Source organism: Oryza glaberrima, chromosome 9 (assembly GCF_000147395.1).
Source record: "Oryza glaberrima chromosome 9, OglaRS2, whole genome shotgun sequence".
Taxonomy (NCBI): Eukaryota; Viridiplantae; Streptophyta; class Magnoliopsida; order Poales; family Poaceae; genus Oryza; species Oryza glaberrima.
In genome coordinates, this window is record NC_068334.1 from 3641468 (window position 1) to 3656672 (window position 15205).

The 15205-nt window shown below is 41.0% G+C and overlaps 1 pseudogene; it reads left to right on the forward strand.

Annotated features, from left to right (window-relative positions):
* Positions 1–6510: 6510 nt before the first annotated feature.
* On the forward strand, positions 6511–7375 carry LOC127785310 (bidirectional sugar transporter SWEET7b-like; annotated as a pseudogene).
* The last annotated feature ends 7830 nt before the right edge of the window (positions 7376–15205 follow it).

The following is a 15205-nucleotide window of genomic DNA, read 5'->3' on the forward strand; positions in this document are numbered from 1 at the left end:
TCTAGGGGCTTGCTTAAGCCCGTAGAGTGCCTTGTGGAGCTTGTACACGTGGTTGGGATACTTCGGATCCTCGAAGCCCGGTGGTTGCTCCACGTATACCAACTCGTTGATAGGCCCGTTGAGGAAGGCGCTTTTGACATCCATTTGATATAGCTTAAAATTGAGGTTAGTAGCAAAAGCAAGCAATATGCGAATCGACTCAAGTCTAGCTACCGGCGCAAAAGTTTCACCGAAATCTAATCCTTCGATTTGGGTGAACCCTTACGCCACTAACCTCACCTTGTTCCTTATTATGACCCCGGCCTCGTCTTGCTTGTTGCAGAAGATCCACTTTGTGCCAATCACATTTTACCGAGGTCGCTCCACCAAAGTCCACACTTCATTCCGGGTGAAATTGTTCAACTCCTCTTGCATCGCCATCACCCAATCCGGATCATTAAGAGCTTGTTCCACCCTTAGAGGTTCAAGAGAAGACACAAACGAGTAATGCTCACAAAAATTTGCAATACGAGAACGAGTGGATACTCCCTTGTTGATGTCTCTAAGATGTTGTCGGTGGGATGATCTCTTTGGATACTTTGGTGGATTCTTGGGCGAGCTAAGTTGATCGGTGAGGGTGGCTCTTGCTCGCCTTCTTCACCTTGATCCAAGCTTGAGATAGAGGGATCGTCAGCTTGGGTTGATGTAGGTGGCTCCACTTGTGTTGAGGAAGAGGCTCCTTGTTGTGGCTCCCTAGGACGTACGTCCCCAAGAGCCAATCTTTTGATTGCTTCGCTCGGATCCTCCTCTTCACCTAACACATGTGAGTCAACTTGCTCTACTTGAGAGCCATTAGTTTCGTCAAATGTCACATCACGCGCGATCTCAACAATACCGGAGGTTTTGTTGAAAACACGGTATGCGCATTCATTTGACCCATACCCAAGCAAGAATCCCTCATCCACTTTAGGAGCGAACTTAGAGGATCTAGCCTTCTTATTAAGAATGTAACACTTACTACCAAAAACACGAAAGTAAGAGACATTTGGTTTGTTACCAGTAAAAAGCTCATAGGGAATCTTCTTAAGAAGGCGGTGAAGATAAAGGCGGTTGATGGCATGGCATGCGGTGTTGACGACTTCGGCCCAAAAACGGTCCGATGTCTTGTACTCATCCAACATGGTCCTCGCCATCTTAATGAGAGTCCTATTCTTCCTCTCGGCTACTCCATTTTGATGAGGTGAATATGGAGCCGAGAACTCGTGCTTGATGCCTTCTTCATCAAGGAAACTCTCGATGCACGTGTTCTTAAACTCCTTGCCGTTGTCGCTTCGAATGTTCTTGATCTTGAGGTCGAACTCGTTTTGTGCTCTTCTTGCAAACTTCTTGAAGATAGCTTGTGTCTCACTCTTGTCATGCAAAAAGAACACCCACGTGAAGCGTGAAAAGTCATCAACAATAACAAGACCATATTTGTTACCTTCAATGCTTAGATAAGCAATTGGTCCGAAGAGGTCCATGTGGAGAAGCTCCAATGGTCTTGTAGTGGTCATCACATTCTTGACGGGGTGATGTGCTCCAATTTGTTTGCCGGCTTGACATGCGCTACACACCCTATCTTTCTCAAATTGAACATTTGTTAGTCCAAGGATGTGATCGTGCTTTAGAATCTTGTGAAGATTCCTCATACCAACATGGGCTAGCCTCCGATGCCAAAGCCAACCCGTGTTGGACTTAGCCACTAAGCATGTCTCATGTTTGGCTGTACTTGAAGAAAAATCCACAAGGTAAAGCTTTCCCTTGAGGACACCCTTAAAGACTACCGAGGAATCATTCCTTCTATAGACGGTCACACCAACATCGGTAAAAAGACAATTGTAACCCATAGAACATAATTGAGAAACGGACAAAAGATTATAGTTTAGAGATTTTACCAAGAGAACATTGGCAATGGAAAGATCATTAGAGATTGCAATCTTAACCAATCCCATAACCTTTCCCTTTCCATCGTCCCTGAAAACTATGTTATCTTGTGAAGTGCCATTTGGATCAAAAGTTGAAAACATTGATTCTTCTCCGGTCATGTGATTTGTGCATCCACTATCAATCACCCAACTTCTTCCACCGGAGACATATTCCTACAAGAGATCAATTTCTAATTTTAGGTACCCATACTTGCTTGGGTCCTCTCATGTTAGAAATATTCTTGCCCCTTGGGCCTACATACTTAGCAACAACACGACCACTAGCATTCTTCCTAAGAACATAAGATGCATCAAAACAACAATGTGAAGCACAATCATTAGGAAGGATACTTTTGGCCTTAACAAAATTGCTAAAACCTTGGGGCCTCTTGATCATCACACTTTTGTCCACCTTTCCTTTTGGTGGAGGAATATACCCAAGACCCTCATGGTTGAAGTTGTCCCTTTGATAGCCTAGGTACTCCTTTAGGGCCTTACTACCCATATGGCACTTAAGTAGGCCATTGTGAAGGAGTCCCATAAGCTTCTCATTTTGCTTTTGCAAAGCACTCAAGGAAATAGAGTTAGTAGCACAAGCTTCAATATCAATAATTTTGCATCTCACACACGGTTCATTGCTTGGGACAATTTTGGAACAAGATGGCTCGCTAGGGAGAGACACACTATTTTTTAAGGTTTCGAACTTCTCTTCAAGAGTGAGGTATGCTTTGTCCAAGCCATCCACTCTCTCTTGAAGTTGAGCGTTCGCCACCTCAAGATTAGGATGAGACTCTTTGGTTTGCTTGTAAAGCCGTACCAATGCCTCATTTTTCTCTCTCTCCTTAGCAAGCTCACTCTTGAGTTCATGAGACCGCTCTTTCTTACGAATGAGCAAAGTCTCTTGCCTCTCAAGAGTTGCATATTGGTCCTCAATTCTCCCAAGCAACTCACTCAAGTGTGGTAGGGATTCCTTAGTTATGGACTTGAACAATTTGTCATCCATAACCTCATCCTCAACCTCATCCTCCTCATCACTAACAAGATCAACATTAAATGACTTGTGAGGAGAAGGTACCTTAGGCTCCTTTGCCATGAGGCAAACGGGAGCATCCTCATCACTTGAGTAGTCGAAGAGTCTCGGTGGTGATGAAGGCTTGACGGCAAACGTGGCGACTCCTTCTTCATCACTTGAGCTTGACTCGGAGTTGGAGCCGAAGATCATCCCAAGGTGAGCTTGGCCATAATGTTCCCTCTTGCTATGCTTGTGCTTCTCCTTCTTCTCATCCTTCTTCTCACTCTTCTTCTTATCTTCCTTGATGTGGGAACCATCCTTGAGGTGGGGGCAATCCGCAATGAAGTGCCCGGGCTCTTTGCACACGTAGCACACTTTGCGGAGTGTCTTCCACTTGACTTGTTGGAGTAGTGCTTGGAAGATCCTCCCTTGAAGAAGCCACTTCGCCTCATGAACTTGCCGAACTTCTTGACGAAGAGAGCCATCTCTTCATCATCGATCTCCGCCTTGCTCTTGCTCTTGCGGTTCTCTTCTTCTTCCTTTGCCTTCAAAGCCAAGTCTTCCTTCTTGATGCTTGCAGTTGAGCTTTGGTTGATGTATTGGATGACATCCTTGGACTCTTGCACGAGCATGTCATGGGCAAGGATGCGTCCGAGCAAATCATGAGGTGTGAGAGTCTTGTAGTCCGGACGCTCACGAATGATGGTCACCAAGGTAGAGTTCCTTCGAGTGATTGCTCGAACCATCTTCTTGACCACAACCTCATCGGTCATGTCCTTGGAGCCAAGTCCCTTGATCTCATTGACGATCTTGCTCAACCGGTCGTACATGTCGCTTGGGCTCTCACCATCTAACATCACAAATCTCTCAAATTGCCCCTTGAGGATCTCCACCTTGGACTCACGAACACTATCCGTGCCTTTATGCAAGTTCCGAAGCGTGTCCCAAATCACTTTGGCACTCTCAATGCCATCCACACGGTTGAACTCACTTCCACACAAGGCGCTAAGTATTGCATTAGCGGCTTGAGCGTTCTTGTGCTCGTTCTCGTCGTCCTCCTTGGTGGGATCTTCGGGATTTTGCAAAACATAGCCTTTTTCGACTATTCTCCAAATATATGGGTTAATAGACTTCAAATGCATCTTCATCTTATGCTTCCAAGCGGCATAGTCCGTACCATTGAAGTACGGAGCTTTGCCGCTATAGGTACTCACATAAGATGTAGATATAGAGGGATAGTCATAAGGGATCTTAGCTCCCTTATCACCATCGTTCCCATCCCCCGCTTGGCCCGACATGATCTCTCCAAGCGGTTAAGCCTAATTAGGAGATTAGTCCCTAATACAAATTGAAAGTGTTAATTAGGCCTAGACGGGGGGTGAATAGGCTAATTCAAAAATCAATTAAAAGCGGAAGCAGTAATTTTCGGATATTTCCGAAATTTTCGGATATATCCGAAAATTTTCGGAATCAGCACAAATGGCAAAGTAAATCATAGATCTAGTTGCCTACAACAAGAATATGCTAGCACAAACAGCAACTAGACCTATAGCGGCTCGAACAAGCAAAGCTAGTGGAGAGGGAGGAAGTAAAGTCACCAAAGATGAAGCTCACGAGGTTGTTCCCGAAGTTCGAATGCTTGAAGGGATTCTACTCTCCGTTGAGGAGCTCACTAAGAGCCGGGTCTTAGCTAACCCTTTCCTCAAGAGGTTGCACTAAGCACTCCTCCTTCCACTAAGAGTATCTCTTCCCTTTCAGAGGTGAGATCCGACCTTCACAAACTTCTCCCGGCCAACCACAAGTAGGTTGGTGGCTCGGGAGCGACACCTAGCCGCCTAAGAGTCCTCAACCTCCAAGAGTAACAAATGAAGCAAAGAACTTCCGGAGATAATGCAAGTGCTCACAAATCTTCACGAAGTCAACAACAAGCACTCACACAAACTCGAATCCACAACTCACACACACATTAAATCCAATTCGAACACCGGTGAGAGGGGAAACAAGAAAGCAAGGCTCAAAAGTGCTAGAGAGAGAGAGCAAGCCAAGGGCACAAATGATTGGAATGGAACTAGCAGACCTCACAAGTGAAGGGAGGAGGCTATTTATAGCCAAAGTCCAGATTCTGCCCGTTACGCACAATAATTGAGATTTTCGGATATTCCGAAAGATTTTCGGAGATGTCCGAAAATTCCAGCTCAGCACCAACAGCAAAGTCAACGAAGGATTTTTCGGACATTCCGAAAACTTTTCGGATAAGTCCGAAAATTTCCAGTACCAAGAATATCGTTCTGGATGTTCTCGGAAAAGTCCGAAAATAACTTTCGGATAAGTCCGAAAATATACAGAAGCGAAATTGATTCTACTGATGATTTTCGGAAAATCCGAAAATCAGTTTCGGACAAGTCCGAAAATATACAGAACCACTTTTGCCTTCGCAGTCATTTTCGAAAAGTCCGGAAATCACTTTCGGATATATCCAAAAAATTCCAGAAGCGAAAATCTGGTTCTGTGTGTTTTCGGAAAGTCCAAAAATGAGTTTCGGAAAACTCCGAAAAAATCCAGAACACACCAAACTGAGGAGAAACACTTTTTAAAAATAGATTTTGAGCACTTTGATCACTCCTCGTATGTCAATGCATCATCTCTCTTAATAGTGCGGCTTTCCTATTAACTCAAGGAAATGATAACGTCCAAAATACCATTTGCTCATTTGCCGCATCACATCACATCAACGTATTCGGCGGGATATGCATTACACTAACTCATTGAGGACATAACAACCTTCACATTTGCTTAAATAAAAATGTTAGTCCTCTCTAATCGCATTGTAATTAATCACCAAAATCATTAGGGGCTTAGATGCACTTTCATTAACCTTATCAGAATTTAAATTGCATAACACACAAATGACCAAAATAACCGCAGTGCTATTAGTGTAACCCAAACATCTTTTAGCCAAAAATAATAAAAGGGTGTGAATGCTTTGGAATTGGATTTATTTTGTAAGGCCGCATTATCACCCAAGATTCGGGAATGAACTTTCAAATGCAACAAAACTATTTCCCTAGTTATGCACTGAGCCACTGATGCACGTGAGTTTTCCATGTTTGGTGATTTGCTAAACCTTTCAAATATAATGGCAAACTTTTGTACCAAAAATGAATGTCGCTAGTACATACAATACGTACGAAGACAGTCCCAGAATTTCACGTCGTGGGCTTCAGGGCTTTGCCATCTTGTCTGTCAGTGTTCACTAAACTGCAAGCGTACAAGTGGATACGTCCGAGCGCCTTGGCCTCGCTCTCGGAGACCGAGTCCGAGCGAGCTGATCTGTTTTCTTAGTCCGATTCCGAGTAGTTCGATCGTCGCGTGACTCCGAAACCGATTCTATCCAGATTCCAGAGTAGCTCGGACGTACGTACGCGGTATATACCCAGAGCTCCGCTGCTTCAACGAGCTACCAAACCAGCACGAACAGTACGTACGTTCCACCAGAATCATCAGTTCACAAATTAAGTCGTTATTTCGTTTCGTTTCGTTTCGCCGCGACAAGGATCACCAACGATTCGAGCGAGCAATCTCAGCGCCAGCGAGATGGTGTCGCCGGACATGATCCGCAACGTGGTGGGCATCGTCGGCAACGTCATCTCCTTTGGCCTCTTCCTCTCGCCGGTCCCCACCTTCTGGCGGATCATCAAGAATAAGAACGTACAGGACTTCAAGGCAGACCCGTACCTGGCCACACTGCTCAACTGCATGCTCTGGGTCTTTTACGGTCTCCCCATCATCCACCCCAACAGCATCCTCGTCGTCACCATCAACGGCATTGGCCTTGTCATCGAGACCTGTCTATCTCACCATCTTCTTCCTCTTCTCCAACAAGAAGAACAAGAAGAAGATGGAAGTGGTGCTAGCGGCGGAGGCTCTCTTCATGGCGGCGGTGGCGCTTGGTGTACTCTTAGGCGCGCACACCCATCAAAGACGCTCCTTAATCGTTGGCATCCTCTGTGTCATCTTTGACACCATCATATACTCCTCACCACTCACCGTCATGAGTCAGGTTGTGAAGACGAAGAGCGTGGAGTACATGCCACTGCTGCTATCGGTGGTGAGCTTCCTCAACGGCCTCTGCTAGACATCATACGCGCTCATCCGCTTCGACATCTTCATCACCATCCCCAGTGGTCTTGACGTGCTCTTCGCTGCTGTGCAGCTCATCCTCTATGTCACTACTACCGGACCACACCCAAGAAGCAGAACAAGAACCTCGAGCTGCCAACCGTCACCCCTATCGCCAAGGACACCAGCGTCGCCCCTATCAGCAAGGACAACGACGTCAACGGCAGCACTGCCAGCCATGTCACCATCGATATCACTATCCAGCCATAAGTTAACTTAGCGATCGAGCTTAATTATGAGTTTCAACGTAGATCAAACTGACTGTCTAATTAAGGCATGGTTATTAACTTTCTATATGTTGTTGCCCGGATGTTTTTAGCAATTTTTTTCACGAACCAATGTTTTTAGCTGTTATAATAATATATTATGTCATGTAATTCTGATTTGTCGAACGGGTTCCATAATTTCAATCTGAAATTCCCAAAATTTCATGTTTATCTCATATTGTGTTGTCTTTTTTTTCTTTTTCTAAAAGATTAGCTCACATAGAAGAAACAGGGGAAACACCTTCGAGGTATGATAACATTTTTCCCATTAAATTGCCAATTTTATTAAAAACACAGCAAAAAAAAAAAAAACAAAGAAAGGCAGTTCTTACAGAAATTCTTTGAGTCCGTTGGACCTAACGCTGCGAGGTCGTAGCAATCGCCCGCTGTGGCTTTACCTTATTCACAGTAAGTAAATCCATTAAACTGATGGTACTTTAACCTATAAATAAAATGTTTGATCTTATCTGGATGATGTAACGTCCACACACAGCTACAGAAAGTTTTTTTTTCCGGACGAGGGCCACTGAAGATTACGTATGGCCCTTAAAGGCCATAAAAAAAAATCAATTTTTACATGTGAGCCTCTTAACAAGCCCGTTTCTGAAAATAAAGTATATTTTCACAGACGTATCTCTTGAGTAGCCACATGGGAAATTGATATTTGCATGTTCGTCTAGGCTTGCCTATAAGTGTAACCATCCTCCTCTTCCCTCTCAATATATTCTTTAAGGAAAGGTACTCGAATTAGGGTTTCTTTTGATGACGGCAGACTCAAAGGCAAAGGAACATATCTGTGATAGTGGTGATGGCGGCAAAGGTGATGACAGTGGTGATGAACGTGACAAGAACTCAAAACTCTATACGACTAAACGCTAAGACTAGTAACTCGACACAACGATGTAACTGAGAACTCCATAAACTAAGGCTGAGCAGAAACTAGTAAAATCGCTCAAGTTTGTCTTGGATCACGAGTATGTTATTTTTTGGCTTTTTCTATAGGTAGAGAAAAAAAATATGAAACTAGAAACATCTCATTGAGCAACGAAGCTCTGACACCACTTGATGTGCATGAGAGGATAAATCGATTGGATGGAACGACGTTGGCGATCCGACTACAACTATGTTGGGATGATACGCCTTAGCAATTGTTACACTAACTCCATAGGCAGTCGTGAATCTCGTACTAGAACGAGACACATTCTAGTACAACAAATCTGGATATAGAGTATATATCACATTCTAATGCGAGGTTAGCTTTTTATGGGATGAAGGGAATATATGTTTCTTTATCGTCACATTTGTATCGGCTTTCGACACGCCTATGATTTTAGAAACACGGTTGTGCCCAGGATGCTTTCATGTGTATCCATCTATCTATCTATTATATACTAAAAATCCATTAAACTTTCTATAAATGCTCTTAATCTATTATATACTAAAAGTCCATTAAACTTTCTATAAACGCTCTTAAGTTGCCACGTGGTGCTCTGCAAACGCTCCTAAGTCGTCACGTGGCGCTCTAATAAATTAGAAAAAAATCCTAGAAAAGAGAAAAACATCTCACCATTGATTTTCACTTAAATCAGTGGGCCCATTATTTTTAACCATTAGATCGATTTTAAAGGAATAGATACTCAATCCAACGTATGGGCCTATTAGATTTGTCTTGCAGAATTTGTACCCTTTCCTTAGTAGTCTATCCCAAAAAAACCCAAACTCTGGCTATAAATCTGAACACATGTGTGTCTAGGTTCATAGCTAGGATTGGACTCTTTTTTTTTACGGAGGGTACGTACATATGTGCAACGTATTTCATATGCCCTCCCTTTTTCTCCTATTTTCTAACAACTTATTACAAAATAGTTTAAATTTTAAATAGCTAAATAATCATGATTCTTAATTCTTAATGTATATACAGCACTAAATTCATTTGTACTATTTTTATTTGTAATTAAATAAATACATCAAGATCGGTATTGCATATATTTTGCCAGGTGAAGAAAAAACTGAAATACGTTCGGACATAGACCCTAGCGTGGCAGTCATTAAACAATATAAAAAATTGACAATAACTATACCATCTTAAACCATTCTACATATAAATATGTACATTAAATATCATATAGGATGCAAGCCATCATCCGTCACATTTTAAAAATTAAGAAATGTCCTTGAAATTCTATGGGAAAAAGAAAGCAAAACATCCAACTATCATTTTACACTTAAATCGGCTGACATATTATTTTCAGCCATTACATATATCATTCCTCTTATAATAAGCCGCTATGTATCATCTTAAAAATTAATTAAAAAATATAGAAATTCTAAAAGAACGAAGCATCCGACCTCGATGAAACCATTATTCCAGCCATCAGATCTATATTTAAAGAAAAACTATGAAAAACAAAGTACCATCCCATTCCCCCTCCCCCTCACCTGGATTAACAAACTCCATCTTTATATTCTAAAATTATAAATATATAGTAAATGAATAAAGATATCGTCGTAGTATATAAGCATACTAACAAAAACAGGGAGTAGGGAAATCGTCATTAATTAACTCAAGTGGCACGCATTAGATTTTTAACTTATGTGCTATGAAAACATGGACCAAAGGGAGTGCTAGAAAGGTCCATTAGGATATTTCCAAGGCTATACGTGGTCGTCGATGGGGACAAGAATTAATAAAAATTCATACGAAAAGCATAATTTTCTAGCAGAGAGAGCATGCCTATATCATATCAAAAAAGACAATATTTGTAGGAGTAACTTTGTCTAATATGGTCAATACTGTCAATGGCATTAGCATTCTTAACTCTCCTGAGATTTATTTTGAGGCCTAACAAATTAGAGAACAAGTCTGAGCACAATGTGGCCATAGCCTAAGCATCAACTCTACTTTGTACTGACAAAGAATTACATTGGACTCCAGCAAATGATAGAAAAGTTTTGGCATGCCAGGCGTTGTGCAAGCTAGGCATTCATGGCAATGAAATTGCCAAAGTATCAACTCGATCTATTTTGTATTAACAAAGAATTGCATAGGAACTAACTCTACCGTTGAAAAATAATTTTGTCATAAATTTAAGATTCCACAATTCTGGTGAATTTTAATTTAGAGTTTATGTGTTTTAAGGATCGTTACAAACAAAATCATAACCAAATTTCAGAGCAATCCCAAATAGATTTTTGCGAGAAGGATCATAAGTTTAAAATATGATTAAAAATATAAGTAAAAATCACCCAAATTTATATATTCATAAATCTATTATATACCAAAAGTCCATTTAACTTGCTTGTAAATGCTTCCAAGACTATTACAAATGCTCCTAAACCACCACATGACATTCTAATAAATTATAGAAAATTTTAGAAATTCTAAGAAAAATAAAAACATACTCTTCTTGGTTGTCACTTAAATCAGTCAACACACGTTATTTCCAACTATTAGATCTAATCTTGATAAGGATATATAGGTGTTTCAACAGTGATTCTCACCCAGACTAGCTAATGCGGGAGCCCTTTAGTTGTGTATATATGGTCAGCTTGAGTGGGTGTGTAAGTGCTGAAGTGAGAAGCATGGTGATGGTGAAGCTGGTGTGTTTATATACGTTAGAGCCATTACTTCAAGGTATTGGAGAAAAGTAAGGTGCACAATTTGGGGCCTTGATTTGTTGTGTATGTGAGTAGCTTGAGCAGCTAAGTGGATGCAAACAAAGTAATTATACAAGATATTAAATTCTTATTTGTTGATAATATATTATAGAAGAAATTAATGGTGCTTTGGAAATACTTTATATTTATTCTGAGAGGTGACTGGAGTGGTCGTGTAGGATTTGCATATAACTAGGAGCAACAACCGTGGTTTATAAGTAAACATCATATGTATCCTTATTATTTGATATCTGATAGATCCAAGTTCATCACATATTTAACAACATATATAGCTCTTTTTTTTGTTCTATAATAATGAGATAATTAATAATGAAAATTTAAGGACTATTTTATGGTGTAGATCATCATAGAAAATATTAAAGACGTCTGCACAAATGCGCAGGTTTTCTTCCTAGTTATTATAAAACAAATACCTAATATCCCTGGCTAAGTTTTTAGATTTCGAAGTATACATGAGTGAACTGGAAAGCACTTTTGACAATAAATTAATTGGATGCTATGGCTGGAACCCCGGCCGTTTGCATATGAATCGATCTCACCCAGGTACTTAGTCAAAAACAGAGGCAAGACCGTTATTGCAGACTTGCCGTAAACTAAAAGGAAAAAGTACGAATTACACCCCTGAACTATCGAGGTCTCTGAACTATCGAGGTCGACCTCAATAGTTCGGGAGTGTAATTCGTACTTTTTCCTAAACTAAAACACACCACTTGAAATTACGCTGTCTGACCAATTCGTCCCTGGCCTATGCTGCTGTACAAAGCCAACAATCCAGACAAGTGTCCGGATTCCAAATCCAGTAGCCAATAACTTCACGGTCAAATATTTTTACCCAATAACGAAATCACAGCTGCTAGTTTATTTTCTCTCCTCCAAGGTCAAATATTTTTATTAGTGTCGATTTTGTAGATCTATCTACCTAATTAAAAATATGTAAGGCTCTCGGAACAATTCTCGTGCGTCGTCGTCATCATCCACACGGTACGCTTTTTTTAAGCCAAATGAACTAAACTCGGTTTGCTTGTTTAGGATAGGTCTTAATTCCGAGCTCAATACGAAGCGGATTTGCTCCGTTTTTGAGGAAACGAAAACATGATGAGATAAAAATCGAAACTCCTCAATCAATTATGAATTATCTGCAAGGATATGGCTGGATTTCATGGAGGAGATGGCTTGAGGTGGTGTCGGGCAACCGACGGACTCTAGGAGGTAGGGGATGATACTGTAGCGATGGGCCCATGCAGCAGTGAGAGGAGTAGGGGGACGCCAATTAGACTTCCGGTTGCTTGTTCGGCCTGACGCGCACTTGCAGGCTGAGGTGGAGGGGAGAAGGGAGGAAAGCGGGCTGGCTCGATTGCGGGCTGAGGAAGAAAATAGGCTGAAAATGGACCAGAGAGAAATGAATATTTTTATTTAAATAAATGCTAAAATGATATTTGTATTATAACAAAATAACAATTAAGCTCTGAAAATTCCGATAAAAATTTCAGTGTAATTAATCATGGAGAATTTAACAAAAATTAAATCCAGCCATGTTACTTTATTTCCCATACTTAATTTACTTGTAAATTAATTTAATTGTAGGAAACAAGGCAACATTACACCCAAGTTCTAGTCTATTACATAATATATATGAAACTGGCCCATCTCCTATAATCAGTCAGATATGCAGGACAAATAGGTATGGGGACATGGCGTACCCATAATTTTCACAGCAGCCCCTAAGACCTTCATAGTTGAGAAATAATTTTCTTCCAAGTTTGTTTAAGCAAAAGCTGAGTGCTTCGACATGCTTATCATATATTCCCGTATGCTTTTCCTCTGCAACCTTGCTACTATAACATTTACAAGAGGCTGTGGAGGGCACACTATTGACGATCGCTAAGTACAAATTTTGACCGCCAACTATCACTACAAATAAAGAGAGAACTAACATTTCTTACATGCATATCATTTATAAATAATGTAGTTCCACTTGTTTTGGAGAAATAATGTGGATGCAAGAATTAAACACTAAAGTGAAGGAGTAATGAGCCGGCATGCAAGCAAACACACTTCTAGCAAATCACGTGCGAGCACACGGATTGATTGGTCCACAAGTCAGCTCAAACCGACATGTAGTGGGGCCAACACATCCTCAACCACCATAAGGGGCCACATGGCAGCCTCTGGTAAGGCGGTTGAGACATGCAGTGCCGATGATGAGGCTCTCTCTCGTGGTCCAATCTTCTGGTAAGGGGATAACTCACGTTTTGATCGAGTGCGACGTTTAAGACGTGTCTACCAACCAAAACAAGTCCAGGGCAATGTTGTACTAACCGTGACGCGCGGTTGATGATCCCTGCAATGCAAACGAGAGAACACTGCAAGAACAAGATAAGATGCAATCTAAATATTGTGAATAGGTAATTAAGCATAAAGTAATAGTTGCGATTGAAGTGGTAGATCTAACCGACCCGACAAATCAACACATCAACTATTGGGGGCTCTGAATCTATAGCCGTCGACTAACCGAGCAAGGACTAGAGAAGGTGAATGGCACTTGGCAAAATTCAACTAAAAAAAACTCCAATGTTTTTTAGGGTGTACAAAGCTATTTATAAAGAAAAATAAATCTAGACATAGGTTCTGGTTCATGGTGGTGGAGAGAGGCACTTCCAAGATGGGCCTAGTCCATTACAAGCCTTGGGCCTAGTCGATTACAAGCCCAAACGCCCAAGTTTGGTTTCAGCAACAGCACTGCCTTGTTTTGACGATCTCTGTTGACTCGGAAAGAATTTGGATACGAGACTAGATGCATTTCAAAGGCGGCAAGATAAGCTTTCCATCAAGTTCAAGATCACTCAAATCAGAGTTGACATGAAGACGCTAGGTCCGTTTGAAGTCAGTGTTGTATCCAGAGGCCGAATTGGATTCCAAAACTCATTGGACATGAATATCTTGTTAATCCTTCATTCATCCAATGCTTTCTTTGGTATTGTTTTATATTTCTCATGCTTGGTTGTATGCCTATACTTGAAGGTCACATCAGCCGAGGGTTCAACCGAACCCTTGGTTCGATCGAACCGACAATAGTGTCCCTCATCTCCACCCTCCATGTGTTGCTTCCTGGTGGCTCCTCAATGACGGTTGGAAGTTACCGACCTTCCCAACTTTCATAAGCAGCTATAAAAGGATATCACTCCCTCACTCTCAATACACATTTCAAGGAGTAATTCTCCCATTCCACATTGTATTTTGTCTTGTAGTAGTAGAGTTAATCTTAGAATAGTCTTTGATCCTATAGTCTTCTTGGAGATTTCGGTTTTTCTTTAGTACTTTACTCTTTTGGTAAGGCTAAAGCTGCAATAAAGGAATTATCTTTTTTATTATATTGTGTTCATAGTTAATATATTCATTAGTTGTGTGTTCTGTGAATAGATTATACTCCATTTATGTGCTTCAGCTGATTAGGCTAGTTGATCTATGCTACAGCAATTGTCCAATGATCTTAACGGATTGCACAAGTTTTAACTTGTCTATCCAAAGGGTGGGAGTCCTGGGGAATTAGTGATATTATTTATTAACATAAGCGTGGTGCTTAGATTAGTTAAATACCATTGGATGCAGGTATGCCCCACAAAAAGTGAGGTAGGCGGCAGGTGGTGACAGCCCTGTCCATCCTTTATATTCCTCCTTATCCGGGTATGACGTAAGAGTTCGTAAAATGTCATAAACACACTGGTAGACCAGCAGAGAGTAGTCTCTCGGTAGTACCTGGGTGCCTAGAACTAAGTTCTAGCCTTGTAAGCACATTTGTGTTAAGTGTAAACTAAACATTAGAAATATAGAAGTACATATGAACCTTAGCTTCATATAGTTCTTCTTCACTACCTAGTGTATTATTAGAAATGAATCTTATATGTGTCGCACTGCCCTTATATCATATTATTAATTAACCCATGTTCAGATCATGGTAAAGTAATAATAGTTCGATTTAATGAATAAATGAACTCTATTTTTGCCGCCTTCCCCGTGGAAATATAAAAACGATTCTATTGAAATACTCCTAGGTGAAATGCTATAATTGTATCTGTACGCTTGCGGATTTATTTATGATTATAAGAAATACCAACACTAATAGGTGC